This window comes from Choloepus didactylus, chromosome 8 (genome assembly GCF_015220235.1).
Source record: "Choloepus didactylus isolate mChoDid1 chromosome 8, mChoDid1.pri, whole genome shotgun sequence".
NCBI classification, from domain to species: Eukaryota; Metazoa; Chordata; class Mammalia; order Pilosa; family Megalonychidae; genus Choloepus; species Choloepus didactylus.
In genome coordinates, this window is record NC_051314.1 from 55,534,166 (window position 1) to 55,549,258 (window position 15,093).

Consider the following 15,093-nt stretch of genomic DNA (forward strand, 5'->3'; position numbering starts at 1 on the left):
AAAAGAATCATCAAAAGCAAAAACAGCCTAACACACCTCTGGGACACCATCAAGCATGAGAATATACACATTATGGAAGTCCCAGGAGGAGAAGAAAGAAAGGAGCCAGAGGAATATTCAAAGAAATAATGACAGAGAACTTCCCAAACTTAGCAAAAGACATGAATATGCACATCCAAGAAGCCCAGAGAACACAAACTAGGATAAACATGAAGAAAAATACACCCTGTCATATGTTAACCACACAACTGAATGCAAAGGACAAGTACAGAGTTCTGAAAACTACAAGAGATAAACAATGTGTAATGTTCCAGGGACTCTCAATTAGACTGAGTGCCAATTTCTCATCAGAAACCATGGAGGAAAGAAAGCAGTGGGCTGAAATATTTTAAGTGCTAAAAGAAAACAACTATCAGCCAAGAATTTTATATCTGGTGAGACTTTATTTCAAAAATGAGGGAGAGATTAAGACAATCCTAGATAAACTAAAGCTGAGGGAGTTCACCACTAGACATGCCTTACAAGCAATGCTAAAGGAAGTTCTTTAGACTGAAAGGGAAGGGCAATAGACAGTGGTTCAAAGCAGCATAAAGAAATAAAGATCTGTGGTAAAGGTAACCATTTGGGTAATTATAAATGCTAGTATTATTGCAGTTTATTGTTTGGTATGTAACTCCATTTCTTACTTCATACAGGTGCTAAAATGCAAATGCTCAAAAATTAATGATATATCTATGCTTTGGGGGATAAAATGTACAAAGATATAAGTGATAAGTACAAAAATGGTTGGGGCACAGAGGGGTATAGGAAAAATATAAGTGCATGCTATTGAAATTAAGTTGGTATCAATCCAAATGTGATTGTTATATATTTAGATAAATTTTAATCCCATGGTAACCAAAAGGAAAATAGATGATAAATATATTACATAGAAACATCCTCAATATGGTACAACATACAAAAAACAAATAAATATAAAATTAGGCATTAATGGAAGAATTGAGGAAGAAAAAGGTATACATACAAAGGCTAGATAACAAAATGGCAAAATATCAGTAGTGAATTTAAATGTAAATGGATTAAATTCTCTAGTCAAAAGGCAGAGATTGGCAGAATATGTAAAAAAGCATGACCCAACTATATACTGTCTGCAAGAAACCGACCTTAAATTCAAAAATGCAAGTAGGTTGAAAGGAAAAAGATGGAGAAAAACATACCGTGCAAGTAGTAACCAAAAGAGAACAGAGGTATTTATACTAATATCAGATAAAATAGGATTTAAATAAAAAAACAGTTATGAGGGACAAAGATGGTCATTATATACTGATAAAAGCGTTAATCCAACAAGAAGATACAAAAATTATGAGTTTATATGCCCCTAATGGCAGAGCCCCAAAATATATGAAGCAAATACAGATTTGAAGGGAGAAATTGATGGTTCTATGTTAATAGTAGGAGACTATTATACACCATTTTCATAATGGATAGAACACCTAGTCTGAAGATCAATAAGGAAATACAAGACTTGAATGATACTCTAAACCAACTAGATCTAACAGACATATTTAGAACACTTCCCCAACAAAAATGGAATACACATTCTTCTTGAGTGCACATGAATCATTCTCCAGGATAGACCACATGTCAGGTCACAGTACAAGTCTCAATAAATTTTAAAATATTGAAATCATACAATGTACATTCTCTGACCACAATGGAATGAAGCTAGAAATCAGTAAGAGGGAGAAATGGAAAATTCATAAATATGTGAAAATTAAACAATATACTCTTAAACAACCAATGGGTTAAAGAAGAAATCAGAAGTGAAATTAGGAAGTATCGTCAGGTGAGTGAAAATGAAAATAGAGCATAATAAATCTTAGGTAATGTAGTGAATGCAGTGCTGAGAGGGAAATTTGTATCTCTAAATGTTTAATTTTAAAAAGAAGACGACTTCAAATCAAACATCTAACCTCAAGATTGGAAGAACTAGAAAAAGACAAGCAAACAATTCCAAAAGTAAACAAAAGGATGGAAATAACAAAGATTACAGTAGTGATAAATGAAATAGCAAACAAATAAAAACAATAGAGAGACTTGACAAAACCAAAAATTGGCTCTCTGGAAAGAGCAATAAAAATAACAATCTATTTTTTTTAGGAAAGAGCAGATGTTTATTTGGACTTATTAGCTGGATTGGGGTTAGTCACATCAAACAGTAGTACTATATACACTTCCTCACACTTGTTTTGCTTTAAAATAATTTTTACATACACAACCTCATTTTCTTCTTATCCTGCAGGATAGGTGCTATTATCCCCATGTATTGGTCTGGGTTCAACCAGAGAAACAGAGCCAGCAGGAGACATATATTAAGAGGAACTGCAAGCAATTGACTTACATAACTGTTGGGGCTGGCGAGGCAAGTCGGAAGTCCATAGGGCAGCCTGTAGGAAGGGCAGGGTGGAGCTTTCTGGCAAGGGCTGAAGCTACTGTCCACAGAGGAATTTCTTCTTCAGGGAAGTCTCAATTTTGCTCTTAAGATCTTTCAGTTAATTGGATTTTATAGAATAATCTCCTAATTAAAGTCAACTGATTATGGACTTTAATGTCCTCTACAAAATACCTTCACAGAAACATTTGGTTGAATAAAGGCGACTGTGGCCTAGCCAGTTGACATTTAAAACTGACCATTGCATCCCATTTTACAGATAAGAATATAGAGGCTCAGAGAAGTAGTAAATTACACAGCTGGTTGTCTGGGATATTCCTATCATACTAGAATATCCCCCCTATGTATTTTTTTTTTCATTTTTATTGAGACTGTTCAGATACCATACAATTATCTAAAGATCCAAAGTGTACAATCACTTGCCCCTGGGTACCCTCATACAGCTATGCATCCATCACACTTAATTTTTGTTCAATTTTTAGAAACTTTTCATTACTCCAGACAAATAAAGTGAAAGATGAAAAAAGAAAAAAAGAAAAGGAAACTCTAAACCTCCCCTATCCCTAACCAACCCCCCTCAATTGTTGACTCCTAGTATTGATATAGTACATTTGTTACTGTTTATGAAAAAATGTTGAAATACTACTAACTGTAGTATATAGTTTGTAATAGGTATATAGTTCTTCCCTATATGCCCCTCTATTATTAACTTCTAATTGTATTGTCATACATTTGTTCTGGTTCATGAAGTGATTTCTAGTATTTGTACAGTTGATCATGGACATTGCCCACCATAGGATTCAGTTTTATACATTCCCATCTTTTGACCTCCAACTTTCCTTCTGGTGACATATATGACTCTGAGCTTCCCCTTTCCACCTCATTCACACACCATTCGGTGCTGTTAGTTATTCTCACATCTTGCTACCAACACCCCTGTTCATTTCCAAACATTTAAGTTCATCCTAATTGAACATTCTGCTCATACTAAGCAAGAGCATCTACATTTCTTCCACAAGGCAGGAGGGAGAGTCAAAGAAGGTAGAGAGGCAAAAGAAAGAGGAAACAAAAAAAAAAAGACAGCTAGGAAGCAGCAAAAGGAAAAATAACCTTAAATCAAAGTAGAATAAAGAATCAGACAATACCACCAATGTCAAGTGTCTAACATGCCTCCCCTATCCCCTCCTCTTATCTGCATTCACCTTGGTATATCACCTTTGTTACATTAAAGGAAGCATAATACAATGATTCTATTAGTTACAGTCTCTAGTTTATGCTGATTGCATCCCTCCCCCAATGCCTCCCCATTTTTAACACCTTGCAAGGTTGACATTTGCTTGTTCTCCCTCGTAAAAGAACATATTTGTACATTTTATCACAATTGTTGAATACTGTAGATTTCACCAAGTTACACAGTCCCAGTCGTTATCTTTCCTCCTTTCTTGTGGTGTCTCACATGCTCCCCATCTTTCTCTCTCAACCGTATTCATAGTTACCTTTGTTCAGTGTACTTACACTGTTGTGCTACCATCTCCCAAAATTGTGTTCCAAACCACACACTCCTGTCTTCTATCACCCTGTAGTGCTCCCTTTAGTATTTCCTGTAGGGCAGGTGTCGTGTTCACAAAGTCTCTCATTGTCTGTTTGTCAGAAAATATTTTGAGCTCTCCCTCATATTTGAAGGACAGCTTTGCTGGATACAGGATTCTTGGTTGGTGGTTTTTCTCTTTCAGTATCTTAAATATGTCACACCACTTCCTTCTTGCCTCCATGGTTTCTGCTGAGAGATCTGCACATAGTCTTATTAAGCTTCCTTTGTATGTAATGGATTGCTTTTCTCTTGCTGCTTTCAGGATTCTCTCTTTGTCTTTGACATTTGATAATCTGATTACTAAGTGTCTTGGTGTAGGCCTCTTCATATCTCTTCTGTTTGGAGTACGCTGCGCTTCTTGGATCTGTAATTTTATGTCTTTCATAAGAGATGGGAAATTTTCATTAATTATTTCCTCTATTATTGCTTCTGCCCCCTTTCCCTTCTCTTCTCCTTCTGGGACACCAATGATACATACATTATTGTACTTTGTTTCATCCTTGAGTTCCCGAAGACGTTGCTCATATTTTTTCATTCTTTTCTCCATCTGCTCCTTTGCGTGTAGGCTTTCAGGTGTTTTGTTCTCCAGTTCCTGAGTGTTTTCTTCTGCCTCTTGAGATCTGCTGTTGTATGTTTCCATTGTGTCTTTTGTCTCTTGTGTTGCGCCTTTCATTTCCATAGATTCTACTAGTAGGTTTTTTGAACTTTTGATTTCTGCCGTATACATGTCCAGTGCTTCCTTTACAGCCTCTATCTCTTTTGCAATATCTTCTCTAAACTTTTTGAATTGATTTAGCATTAGTTGTTTAAATTCCTGTATCTCAGTTGAAGTGTAAGTTTGTTCCTTTGACTGGGCCATAACTTTGTTTTTCTTAGTGTAGGTTGTAATTTTTTGTTGTCTAGGCATGGTTTCCTTGGTTATCCAAATCGGGTTTTCCCAGACCAGAATAGGCTCAGGTCCCAGAGGGAAGAAATATTCAGTATCTGGTTTCTCTGAGGGTGTGTCTTAGAAAATTGCTCTACCCTTTGATGCCTCGGGTCACTGTGCTTTTCTGCCCAGCAGGTGACGCCTGTTAGCCTATAATTCTTGACTGGTGTGAGGAGGTATGGCCGTGTTCCCCCAGGCTCTGGGGTCTGGTTCTGAATGGAAAGGGCCCCATCCCTTTCCTCCTAGAGAAGACAGACCCCTCAGGTGGAGGTCATTAGCATTTCAATGGTCTTGCTCTCTGCTTGTGGTGTCTCCACCCTTCCCAGAGTCACAGTCCTGGAAACTGAAAATGACTGGGGCTTTCTCCACTGAGCCAAAAAAGAAACAGATAGTCCCCTTCAGACCCAGTCCAAGGCAACCCTCCGGCTCTCCCAGGTCAGTCGTCACCCAAAGCCTCTGTCTGTTTTTTGGGGCTGCGTACCTGTAGTGAGCAGTTCACACTCGCTACTTAAAACCCCAGTTGGAGCTCAGCTGAGCTGTATTCGCTTGCTGGGAGAGAGCTTCTCTGGGGCACCACGTGGCTCCACAGCTCGGGCTGTGGGGGAGGGGGTCTCCCGACCTGGTTCCGCAGGTTTTACTTACAGATTTTATGCTGTGTTCTCGGGCATTCCTCCCAATTCAGGTTGGTGTATGATGAATGGATGGTCTTGTTTGTCCCCCCGCAGTTATTCTGGATTATTTATTAGTTGTTTCTGGTTTTTTGTAGTTGTTCCAGGGGGACTACTTAGCTTCCACTTCTCTCTATGCTGCTATCTTGCCCGAGTCCTAAAAATAACAATCTTTAGCTAGACTGACAGAACAAAACCAAATGATACAAATAATGAAAATTGGAAATGAAAGGAGAGCATGACTGCTGACTCTGTTGAAAAAAGAAAGGACTTTAAGAGGATACTATGAACAATTTTACACCAGTAAATCACATAATCTATATGAAAAGGACAAATTCTTAAAAACACACAAACTACCTATATTATCTCAAGAAGAAATAGAAGATACTAACAAACCAATTACTAGTAAAGAGATTGAATCAGTAATCAAAACCTCCCAACAAAGAAAAGCCCAGAACCAGATGGCTTCACAGGGGAATTTTACCAAAAATTCCAAGAAGACTTAACTCCAATTCTGCTCAAATGCTACTAAAAAATTGAAGAGGAAGGAACACTCCCTAATTCATGCTAGGAGGCCGACATCACTCTCATACCAAAGCCAGAAAAAGATACCCCAAGAAAACTACAGACCAATATCTCTTATGAATATAGACGCAAAATTCCTCAACAAAATACTAGCAAACTGAATCCAACAGCCCATGAAAATAATTAAACACCATGATCAAGTGGGATTTGTGCCTGGTATGCAAGGTTGGTTCAACATAAAATTAATTAATGTAATACACCATATTAACACAATGAAGGAAAAAAAACCACATGAGTGTCTCGATGCAGAAAATGCATTTGACAAAAAACAGAACATTAGGAATAGAGGGAAACCTGATAAAGGGAATATATGAAAATCCCACAGCTAATTTTCTACTTAATTGTGAAAGACTGATAGCTTTCCCTCTAAGATCAGGAACAAGACAAGGATGCCCACTGTCACCACTATTATTCAACATTGTAGTGGAAGTTCTTGCCAGAGCAATTAGGCAAGAAAAAGAAATAATAAGCATCCAAATGGGAAAGGAAGAGGTAAAACTTTCCCTATTTGCAGATGATATGATCCTATATATATAAAATCTAAAAAATCCACAGCAAGGCTCCTAGAGCTAATAAATGAATTCAGCAAAGTGGTGGGGTACAAAATCAACACCCCAAAATCATTAGTGTTTATATACACAAGCAGTGAACAATTGGAAGAAGAAAGCAAGAAAAAAAATCCATTCACAATAGGAACTAAAAGACTCAAATACCTAGGAATAAATCTAACCAAGGATGTAAAGGACTTGTACACAGAAAACTACACAACACTGCTAAAAGAAATCAAAGAAGGTAAATAAACGGAAGGACATTCTGTGTTCATGGATGGGAAGACTAATATCATGAAGATGTCAAACCTACCCAAAGAAATTTACAGATTCAATGCAATCCCAATCAAAATTCTAACCACCATCTTTGCAGAAATGGAAAAGCCAATCATCAAATTTATATGGAAGGGTAAGGGGTCCCATGTAGCTAAAACCATCTGGAAAAAAAAGATGAAGTTAGAGGACTCACATTTCCTGATCTTAAAACTTATTATAAAGCTGTAGTAATCAAAACAGCATGGTGCTGGTACAAGGACAGACATCAAGACCAATAGAATTAAATTAACAACTCAGAAATAAGTTCTCACATTGACAGGCACTTGATTTTTGACAAAGGGGCAAACCAGTCAATTAGGAGAGAACAGTCTCTTCAACAAATAGTGCTGGGAAAACTGGATACCCATTTGCAAAAAAAAGGAGGACCCTTACCTCACACTTTATACAAAAATCAACTCAAAATGAATCAAAGACCTAAATATAAGAACTAGTACTACCAAACTCCTAGAAGAAAACACAGGAAAACATCTTCAGGACTCTGTGTTGGGTAATGATTTCTTTGACTTTACACCCAAAGCACAAGCAACAAGAGAAAAAATAGATAAATGAGACCTCATCAAAATTAAAACCTTTTGTGCTTCAAAGGATTTTATCATGAAAGCTGAACAACAACCTACCCAATGGGAGAAAATATTTGGAAATCACATATACGATAAAGGATTAATATCCAGAATATATAAAGAAATCCTTCAACTTAACACAAAAGACAAACAATCCAATTTAAAAATGGGCAAAAGACTTGAATGGCCATCTCTCCAAAGAAGATATACAAACAACCAGAAAGCACATGAAATGACACTCAATATCATTAGCCATCAGGGAACTACAAATCAATAAGTGTTGGGAGAGGATGTGGAGAAATAGGAACACACATTCGTTACTTGTGGCAATGTAAAATGGTGCAGCTGTTGTGGAAGACAGTTTGGTGGTTTCTCAGAAAGCTAAGTATGGAACTATCATATGACCCAGAAATCCCACTACCAGGTGTGTACCCAAAAGAATTGTAAACAGGGACTTAAACAGATACTTGCACACTGATGTTCATAGCAGCGTTAATCACAATTGCCAAAAGATGGAAGCAACCCAAGTGTCCATCAACTGATGAATGGATAAATAAAATGTTGTATAGTCAGACAATGGGATATTATTCAGCTGTAAAAAGGAATGCAGTCCTGAAGCATGTGACATGGATGAACCTTGAAGACATCAAGTTGAGTGAAATAAGCCAGACACAAAAGGACAAATATTGCATTATCTTTTTGATTTAAAATAATTATAACAAGCAAACTCAGAGTCAGAATCTAGAATCTAAGTTTCCAGGGATGGAGAGGGGGTAGGAAATGTGAAGTTAAGGCTTAATATGTACAGAGCTCCTATTTGGAATGCTGGAAATGTTTTGATAATGGGTAGTGGTGATGGTAGCCCAATATTGTGAACTTAATTAACAGCACTGAAATATATATTTGAATGTCATAAAAGGGGGAAATGTTAGATTGTATATATGGTAACAACAATTTTTTTTTTTTTAATCCTTGGAACTATGCTACAGAGACAGTGAACTATAATTTAAACCATGGACTATAGTTAATTGTACAATTACAAAAATGTGCTAAATCAATTGTAACAAATGTTCCACACCAATGCAATGTATTAATAAAAGGGTGGTATATGGGAACCCTGTATTTGATGCATGACTGTAAATAAGCCCACAGCTTCTGTAATAAATTTTAAAAAAGCAGTACACACACACATAGTAAAGTAGTGACGGGGATATTGAGCCCTAAAGCAATAAAGGCCAGATGCTCAACATCCAGCAGTCAGGGCTGCAATTACTGTAAGGACAGGTCAAAGACAGCTAAAGGGTCTTTACCCCTGGGGAGCTGTGCAGATAGATAATAGAACCTGGTGCAGATAGAGGAAAAATAGACAGGCAGCCCATAAGAATGCTGCTAATGTATACACACAAAAGAAGGCGAGAAAGCAGGTACAGGAATCTGAGGGCGGTTGCTCAAGTTAAAAAAAGAAATACCTTCCTTAGTTATTGGACCTGAGCCAGTTTTCAGGCCTGGAAGAGGTGGCTGAGTCCCCAAGAGAAAACTGTACTTTAAAAATTTAAAGATTTCTCTAATATTTCCCTTCCCTATGTACTTTAAAGGTTAGTATATACTTTAAAGATTTCCCTAATCCCTATCAAAAGGGATTCCTGAATATTTATTTGGGTGAACATACATTTGGGAATGAAAGTAACATTTTAGGAACTACTGGACACTGGATCTGAGTTGACATTGATATTTAGAGATACAAGGCATCATCATGGTCCCCTGTTAGAAGGGGGCATATGGAGCCAGGTAACAGATTACTGGCTAAAGTCTGGTTTACAGTAGATTCCTTGGTCTGCAGACCCACTGGGTAATATAGATTGAATGATGTGCTACAGTTTAGACATTTTCTTAATTTTAATTCACATTTCTATGGGTGTGAACATAGGATCTCTTGAAGATGTTATTTTTTTGTTAAGGTGTGACCTATCTGATTGGGGTTGGCTCTTAATACAAATTACCGGAGGCCATATACAGAGAAAGGAACCAGAAGCCAGAGTCAGAAAAAGTCATGAGGAGGAACTGGAAGCTGGAATTCAATGCAACCTGGAAGAGAAAGAAGACATAGCCAAGTGATGCAAGGCGGGAACCTCAAGGATCATCAGTAGCCAGCACCAGAATCTTACATATTGGGGAAGAAAGTGCTTCCTTTACAGCTTTGTGGCCTTAAGACTGTAATTGTGTAGTGAAATAAACCCCCGTTTTATAAAAGCCTATCCGTCTCTGGTGTTTTGCATTCTGCAGCATTAGCAAACTAAGACACCTAGTATAACTTCAGCCCTAAGAAGGCCCTCTTTCACACTGAGTCACAGAAAATTTTCTGAGGGATACCACCCCCACCCCCACCCACCCCCCCAAATTACTGGGAAGCCTTGTCCAATCCTACTGGCATGCTTCACACTATCTGCAAGTCTATGGACAGGGTGGTGTTATTGGCAAGACTTGAGCAAGACTCAAATTAGAGTCACAGATTCCGGTTTAACAGGCTCAGGCAGCCACCTAACTGGGTGCCACATGGCTCCTCCCCTGGAGGCCCCCTCTTCCAACGAACGTTCAGTTCCCTGCCTCCCTGGGAGTTGTGACTATTGGAACAATTCTTATTAAACACCTACACCCAGTAGTGACACATTTTGCTCTTACTTTCCCCACTATAGGTGTTGATGCTTTAACATGTCATCTGGAATGAGAGCAAATCCTTGGATCCCTTGGTGGGAGCATCTATATTTTTGTGTGCTTCCTTGGCATCCATCTTTCTTTGGCTAAGCCACTTGCCTCAACACTGACCTTCGGCCCTAGTTAATTACCAGTTTTCCAGCCCTGGGGCATACACTCTCCCAGAACCTAAACCTGCATCTGCAGTCACCACCCACACCATCCACACACCTCACCCAAAACCCACAGCTTGTCCCAAATGATAAGCTAATCATCCCCACTACCCTCAACCTCCCAGTCCCTTTTCCTTTTTATGCACGTTTGCTTTAAACTAACCAATCCTTGACTCCCACTGGACATTGACTAACCTCTACCCTGGACCACAATAAAGCAAATAAGTCTACAGGTCCCTCTTGCTCTGCTTGTGTGCTCTCCACCTGCTAGTTGAGCCACCTGAGCAGATCTCCCTTTGCGTCAACCCCTCATGGCAGACCCTGTCTCTGGGACCTGTGAGTAACAAACTATTTTTTCTCATGCACTATGGTTTCCCATTGTGTTGACCACCTCCTGGACCCAAATTTAAAATCCAACTTCACCAGTTAGAAACAAGTGGCACCACAAGCAGGGTGTGTTGGTCATAACCATGGGAAAGGAGGCAAAATGCCTTTTGGCTTACTAACCGGCTCTCTCAGATACCTAATATTATCTGGAAAGGGTCCATAACTTGCTGACATACTTCTGTGCTACTTTGCACCACTGCCTGTTGCCTCTGCCAGATGTTGCCTAAGCTTCCATCCCCAAATTGGCAGTCCTGTAGATCCGAGTCCTCCCTGGGATCTGCCAATGGCCAGCCCTTATACGGCAAGAAACCTATGGTTTCTAGCACTCCCCCTAAAAGAAACAACTGGCATTGGTTGACACCAACACTGAGTCACATTGACCACATAATGAAGGTCCTGTGGTGGCTCTGACAGTAGGAGCCCACAAGGCAAGTAGAGGGCACAACCCCTACCCCCTATCCCCCTAGAGCTGTGATTCGTGTGTGAGGCATCCAAGGCTAAATGTATGTGGGCTGAAAGGAAATGTTAGACTTCCCACCACCTGGGCTGCAGCAACTGGGAGACGGCTGTGGGAGACTCCAAACCCTGTGACTTGGACCTTCTGTCCAGGTCTTTGCTCAAGGGGCACTCCACCCACCCACTGGAGGCATAATGGCACCCTGCAAGCAACAGAGCTGACAGGGTCTGCAATTCTTATGTTGCTGCTGCCTCTGCTGCTGTCAGTCTTTGTCTCCTGACCCCATGGGATATAGAAGATCTAATCCCTCATGTGAAGTGACTAAGGAACCACTGGGTGGGGGGAAGAAGGGGCCTGAGGATATTGTGCCAGTACCCCCGCCAAGACACCAGAGGAAATTTCTATGTTGCTTAAGAAATGTGGAACTGTCATGCAATCTACGTGGGCCCCTCTCAGAGCTGTGCCTATCAGCACCCAAAGCCCTGGTGTTGCACTCCCAAGGTCTAGAGGCTATGTCTGATGATCCTGCCACCATCACGCTGGGAAAAACAAACTGACCCCCATGAGGTCGATTGGAACATGCTAGGAGAGAGATGGTTGTTCATGGGTCTGGTCAGCAAGAACAACAAATCCTCCCCACCACCATGAGTAAGGTCAAGCAGGGCCCCAAAAGAAAACCCAAATTGGAAACTAAAATTCAAAATTTTACTTGATTGGAGAGCCAAACCATATGTAAAGATTTTGCTCAATAGGATAGGGAGAAACAGGCAGATTAGTTGTGGAAGAGTCTTTAAGAAGGGGTCCTAGTTGGCACTCTCATTCCAAAAAATGAGGCAAAAAGAAAAAAAAAAAAAACTCTGAGTACCACCCTTATTGATTTAAATATTTATAGCAAAAACAAAAAACAAAAAACAAAGCAGAGACACACATAGTGCCCATTGCAGGAATTATCTCCAAGGTGTATGCCTCCTGGCAAACAATTAATGAGGACTGAATATTACTTAAAAAGATTGAGACGATGTCCTGCAACCAGCATTTATTTGAGCATTCAGAAAAAAGAGACCCCTAGTGTGCCGGTTTGAATGTATTGTGTCCCCCAAATGCCATTATCTTTGTGGTCTTGTGTGGGGCAGACCCTTGGGTGCTGGTTGGATTTGCTTGGAGTGTGACCCACCCAGCTGTTGGAGATAATTTTGATGAGATGTTCCCATGGAGGCGTGGCCCCACCCATTCGGGGTGGGCCTTGATCGGTGGAGCTATATAAATGAGCTGATTCAAAGAGGAAAGAGAGTGCAGCTGGGACTGATGTTTTGAAGAGGAGCAAGCTTGCTAGAGAGGAACGTCCTGGGAGAAAGCCGTTTTGAGGCCGGAGCTTTGGAGCAGATGCCAGCTGCCTTCCTAGCTAACAGAGGTTTTCCGGACGCCATTGGCCATCCTCCGGTGAGGGTACCTGATTGCTGATGTGTTACCTTGGATGCTTTGTGGCCTTAAGACTGTAATTGTGTAGTGAAATAAACCCCCGTTTTATAAAAGCCTATCCGTCTCTGGTGTTTTGCATTCTGCAGCATTAGCAAACTAAGACACCTAGTATAACTTCAGCCCTAAGAAGGCCCTCTTTCACACTGAGTCACAGAAAATTTTCTGAGGGATACCACCCCCACCCCCACCCACCCCCCCAAATTACTGGGAAGCCTTGTCCAGTCCTACTGGCATGCTTCACACTATCTGCAAGTCTATGGACAGGGTGGTGTTATTGGCAAGACTTGAGCAAGACTCAAATTAGAGTCACAGATTCCGGTTTAACAGGCTCAGGCAGCCACCTAACTGGGTGCCACATGGCTCCTCCCCTGGAGGCCCCCTCTTCCAACGAACGTTCAGTTCCCTGCCTCCCTGGGAGTTGTGACTATTGGAACAATTCTTATTAAACACCTACACCCAGTAGTGACACATTTTGCTCTTACTTTCCCCACTATAGGTGTTGATGCTTTAACATGTCATCTGGAATGAGAGCAAATCCTTGGCTCCCTTGGTGGGCCACATCAAATGCAATCCCCATGGAACTTCCCCTGACAATTAAGGTGATAAACACAGCAATAGCACAGAAACAAAGTACTGTGGGACTCTGCCCTATAATCAAACACAGCAATAGCACAGTAACAAGGTACTGTGGGACTCTGCCCTATAATCTAAGATCTCCTCATTCATTATACCTACATCTCTCCATACAATAGCCCTACTTGGACAGTTCTTAAAGGCTCCAGCAATGGGGAGCGATTAACCAACAACTATACCAACTTCAATGCACAAACCCTCCCCATCAAAGCTCCTCTTTCTAACATAATCTAATTAATAAAAGATATACACAGGAGCATAGACAATTGCTTTGCTGTGACTGACTTGGCCAACATGTTTTATTCAGTACCAGTACATTTGAAAAAACAAAACAACAACAACAAAAATACCTAACTACTGCTGCTAAAACCTTAGCAATTGGTCTTTTTAAAAAAGCTACTTAATAATGGCACCATATGGCTGACATTCAATTAAGGGTTAACTGGTTAACTGTAAACAGGGCCTCTGAGAGGATCTAGCCATACTCACACATTATTTACAAAAATGAGGCTGGGCAATAGTACCCCATAAAATATAAGGAACATCAAAATATTTCAAATTCTGGGCATTAGCTAAGTCCTCTAAGGGCAGACAGATTCCCACCACCATCAAACACAAGCTTACCTCAGACATTAAGCATGCACAGGACCTACTAGGTTTATTCAAGTTCTAGAGCTAACACTTCCCATGTCTCTCACTCTCCTTACAGCCCATATACAAAATCACACATACATCTGCTGCTTTCCACTGGAGGAAGCCCCAAAAATGTACCTTATAAGAGGTACAACAGACTGTTTTCCAAGCCATACCCTTTGTCCCACCAGGAACAGATTTTAAATTACAGCCTTGACTACCTCTGAATATGCCCCTTGGAGTCCTTGGACCAAGCTTGGCAAATCCTGACTGATTACTGGGTTCTTCTAAAAAGGGAGGTGCTTACAGGGACACAACCAGACAACCTGTACACATGGATTCCCATAATGCAATGAGTGAGAGATAATTCCCAGTAGGAGCTCAGCATGGCCACTGAAGCCTCACTGGTAAAATGGAAATGGTACCTAAAGGAGAGGCCTTTCCAAATTGCAGGAGGATGTGGCTTCCCACATGCTCAGTCCCTTGCCCACATATCTTGAGACACTGGCAATGGCAGCCCCATTGCCCCCTCCTCCAGCCAAGTGGGGAGCTCCCTGGAACCAACTCTCTGACATTGAAAGGGAGTTGGTGTTATCGCACCCATGGTAATGCTGTTGTTGTACACAGTGCAGCACACTGAAGGACAATAGCATATCACCCAGCTTTAAACACCACACTTTTATTCAAGAAGGCTGTTTGGGGTTGTCCTACTTTGCTAATGCTGCAGAATGCAAAACACCAGAGAAGGATAGGCTTTTATAAAATGGGGGTTTATTTCGCTACACAGTTACAGTCTTAAGGCCACAAAGCGTCCAAGGCAACACATCAGCAACCGGGCACCTTCACCTGAGGATGGCCAATGGCGTCCGGAAAACCTCTGCTAGCTGGGAAGGCAGCCGGCGTCTGCTCCAAAGCTCCGGCCTCAAAACGGCTTTCTCCCAGGACGCTCCTCTCTAGCAAGCTTGCTCCTCT